General features: G+C 40.9%; 1 long non-coding RNA gene across 1 annotated transcript; it reads left to right on the forward strand.

Annotated features, from left to right (window-relative positions):
- Positions 1-1,087, forward strand: LOC144761722 (uncharacterized). Its single transcript, XR_013595869.1, has 4 exons — positions 1-47; positions 415-496; positions 768-900; positions 986-1,087. It is a non-coding gene; the product is annotated as an uncharacterized LOC144761722 (long non-coding RNA).
- The last annotated feature ends 3,583 nt before the right edge of the window (positions 1,088-4,670 follow it).

The raw sequence follows: 4,670 nt of genomic DNA on the forward strand, positions 1-4,670 counted from the left end.
AGTGCAGCGGAAGCAAGCCACACGAAGGAAGCAACAGAAAACCACGGGTGAGCACGCGCTAATCTCTGTTTACAAAGCAAAGCGGAGTTAGGGTAATTCTAATATCCCAACCAGGTAGAGGAGTAACCTCTAGTCACATTATGGTGACTCAGTGAAAAAAGCGGGTAAATTTTCATGCTTAACACAAGGCAAGGGAGTAACTTTTACACATGATATGGTGACTCAGAGCTAAATCGGTCACATTTCCACGCCCAGTACTTAACTAATGGCAAATATGTTTCCGGTTGATTCTAATGTTAACCTGCTTGCCAGAACAATTTATGCCCCCTTCTGAGATTCTATAGGTGACATCATGTACTGAATAACTCTTTAATTAGAAAACTCCTGACGCACTCTTTTATGCCTCACAAACAGCTCTGAAAGTGAAAGAGGAGAGTGTGGATGCTTCCAGGCCAACAATACGAGTGACACGAAGAAATCGCCAAAAAAAACACGGGTGAGAACTCGCTGATTTTGTCGACTACGTGAAGTAGAGTTAGGGTGATTTAAATATCCCAAACAGACCTCGAGTCACAATATGGCGACCTATATTGAAAAATGGTCACATTGCATGTGGATTGCGTAATAAATGGCAACACGATTCCATATGGCTTTAAAGTAAACCTTTTTGCCTGAATAGTCTAAGTCCCCTTCTCAGTTCCCAAAAGTGACACAATGCACTTTAGAACGATTTTAACACTTCTGGTGTACTTCTTTATGCCTCACAGACAGCTCAGAAAGTAAAGAGAAGAGCTTGTATGTTTCCTGGCCAACAAGACCTATGACAACATCTTAAATAGATGTCAGGATCGCCAAACAAATGAGAAAAAGCGGTTAAACCTGACAAGCCCTATACTATTGGTATGTATGAAAATGTGTTTTTGGAGATTAATATCCCACAAATACAGCACATCATCCTAATTATATGATTTTGCTTCATCTTAAGGGTATTGTCACGATAATATTAACTGGAGGTCATACTGAAAGACGCCACTGGGATATGACACCATCTATAGTGCACCATTGATAATGTGCAACAAATCAATTATATAAGTAAGTGCAATACGGCGATTATCGCAAGCCTTATTAAAGTACATAAAATGGTGATAGGAACTAAAATGCAATTATGATTCCAGATCTCTGAGGGCCGTGAATTGACTACGAACGTGCTACCAGATAAATCAAGAATAAAACGTCCAAAACATTACTTGAAGGACGTCTTTTCTTCTAATCTTAAGTAAGAATAGATTAAAATAATCTTGAAGTAAAAGCCCACTACTAGGATAAACTCAAAACAGGGATCCCGCACTAACTATATGCATTCTATTTACTTTTTCAGAAAGAAGAAGTATACCTGCTTTTAATTTATTTTGTCCTGATGAAGGTGCATCAAGCATAACAAACGCACCGAAACGCGTCGACTTTTGGACTGCTTTTAATGTGAAAAAAAATGTTTTTTATTGATTTACTGTATTGGTGTATTTTAAATATTGAGTGCATATCTTAAAGTGGTGATTCTGTGATAGAAACCGTAACACGGAATTGTTAGTTAGTGTATATATACCTGTACCAGAGCACCACAGTGTAAAATTGAATGTGTATTTAAAATGAATTCCTAAATATGCCCTTTTATGAAAATAAACTTTGAGTAAAAAGTATAATCATCCTAGTGTGGAGCTTAAATTTTGACTTTTTGCCTTCGTCAATTGCAAATGAATAAAACAGCTAATTGACATGGATAGGCCTCATGGTCACCCTTTGAAATAAATACACAGAAAGGAATCTTTTCTTTGAATACGAATTGTTTACAGAACTGCGTAATGCTAGACACTAAGGGGCAGATTTGAAATTACCAGCGCATCCCTGCAAAGTAGCAGGAATGCGCCAGTAATTGTGCGCCACAACACCACCACCCATGGTGCGCCGTATTTACAATGCGGTGCACCATGGGCCCAAAACGTCACCGAAGTGTTACACATCTGTGCCGTAAAGGCGGCGCATTGCTGGAGTTGCGTCGCAACGATGGCGCAGCTCCAGCAATGCTCTGGGGTGCCCTATCTCCCCAATGCTGCGTCAAGCCGTACGTCTGCTTCAAGCAGGCGCAGGGTTTGAGTCACGCATCATTGTCCTAAAAGTGACTGATTGAAATCTTGTAGATTTCCCTCAGCCACTTTTAGGATGCGTTCCTGCGCAGGAACGCCCTCCCTTGCGCCGGGACGCCCCCTGATGGCGCAGGGCTTTAAAACGTGATGCATCTCCCATATGCGTCACGTTGTTAATATACACCGCACCATGGCGCCTCTTTTGTTCTGGCGCTGCGTCACAACAGTCACGCAACAATGGAGCAAAAGAGCCGCAAGGGGCTTGTAAATCTGCCCCTACAGACTCAAGTCCAGTCCTTCCTTTGTACACCTGGCAATAAGAAGAAATAGTGGTGGTGGATTGATAGTTTGAGTATTTTAATGACTGGTTAATGTAGTAGGAAACTTTTTAGTGTTGTCACTGATCTGCAATCACGATGGAGTTTGTATGTCACTTCGCGTGCTGCGGACTGCTGCCTGCCAGTCCTAGGCAAACCTTTTTAGTACTTTGTTTAGTGAGTTACATAACTTTCCAAGTCGACGGTCTGCAAATCAAGCAATACTAATATCGTAGTAGACCACTTGAGATAGGTCAATATATCCCGTGGAATAGTTGTCTATTTGTATTTCGCCAAAATATTTTGTTATTGTTCTTTTGAAATGTTTGATTTGGTTGACAAAAATCATCCAAGTTTTCGGGTCTTTCTTTCTTTCATGTTGTACATCAGCTCTCCCCAGGAGCAGCAAGAGGACAGAGGAGGAGGTGGTTGCTGCTGCTGCTGTAGAAGGCCAGGATCGGTCAGGCGAGGGCTCCTTTGCTGGCCCCAGTAAGTTTTCATTTTAATATAGAGTACCTATTTTTTCCTAGCGTTCCTCATTCGATTTTTTCTAAATCGTCTTTGATCTTCTTGTAGACTGTATCTAAATTCTTATCCCGCCTCTACTATGACTCCCTGTGGTATTACTAGATTATTCTTATTAGTCTCTCTGTGTAGCTAACTAAGATTGCACAGTTGGCAAAAGGTGTCAAACGAAACTCCCATTCTAGTCATCAATAGCTCTATGAACTGAGTGCAGTCCTCTGGGATTGTCCATAATGTCTTTTCAAGTCTTCAAAATGTTTATGCTTTGACAATTCCCAACAATAAAATGTGAATGACCACCAAGAAAGAATAAGATACTACTTTACTTTTGGTTTGGATAGGAGGACAATCCATACTACTACTGTTGCAGGGACAAATCTGCACAAACAGAACTATGGACAGTAAATAGTGCATTGTTTATCAATTATAATAGGCGCAGGTAGACTTTCCACATACCTCAGTGATAACAGACTTTGAAGAACCCCCAATCTCCTTACTGACTAGATAGTGTGGCAGAGTCATTTAGCTCCCGAATTCATCGATGATTGATCCCCAATGATGATTATCCAACGCAGGACAACAGTACAGAGTCAGAGTCCAGAAGTGTCAGAGGCACGGACTCATGCTTGCAAATTGCAAAACCTTTTGCTCAGTCACTCTTGACCAAAAACCACAGAGTCTATTTAAGTTTTAAAGCTTTATTAAAAGTAAAAACATTTATTAAAAATCAAGTTTGTCATAAAACATAAACGGTTGATTAAAAATGGAAAAGTGCTTAGTGATTTATTTCACACATTTATTGTGGGCGAGCCGAGCCCTCACCTGGTTTGAACTTTAATTTTTCTTTTTGGTGCTGAATCGTTGGTCACTCCGTCCTAGTGATGATGATCTGATCTTGTTCTTAGAAGTGAAGCTTCTGTCTGTTATGAGAAAAATGGTGCGTGTTAAAAAGCAAGCATTCATCAGTTGTGCCAAAAAGTGCAGCAAGACAACACCCTTCCCTGGAAAAAGGGACATTTTTACTTTAGAGTAGACAGTCACAAATTATTAGATTGGTTTCTGTATTCACATTTCTTCATTCCTAGTTAAAATACTAGTGAGTGGTGTATGTCTATGACATCTAACATTCTTAAATGTACTTTGTAGGTGGAACATCTGGTGCCGGGGCCAGCGCGGAGGTGGAGGAGGACACTTCTGGGGAGGAGGCGGTGCAAGTGCCGGAGGAAACTGCTGTGAGGGTTGCCACTGTAGTGGCGGGCAGTGGTAAGCTCTTATATTCCTTACTTATTGAGATTGCAGACTGCAGAGTGTGCTCTCTGCACGGGTGTAGTATATATGTTGTACAGTTAAGTTACTATACTGTTAAGAAGACTTTCAAATTTAGAACAAAGTGTTTTTCAACCAGGTAGTAGCCTCCTCTAAATGTACTTCAACTCAGCGGTGAATTTTTTTTGTAGAATCCAAATCAGATCTGAGATGAACTTGATGGATGGGATGAACGAAAAGCGAAAGAAGGGTGTAAGTAAGTGTAGAAGGACGAGCAAGTTAAAAGTAATGATGACTGACAAAGAAGAATGATACGTGTTTGATTGGTGCCCGAGGTGGCTGGGAAGGAATATGATGCATGGCTGGGTGAAGGATGAAGCAAGGATGGGTGGAAGGAGAACAGCCTTGGTGGGTGAAACAG

This window comes from Lissotriton helveticus, chromosome 6, assembly GCF_964261635.1.
Source record: "Lissotriton helveticus chromosome 6, aLisHel1.1, whole genome shotgun sequence".
Lineage (NCBI taxonomy): Eukaryota > Metazoa > Chordata > Amphibia > Caudata > Salamandridae > Lissotriton > Lissotriton helveticus.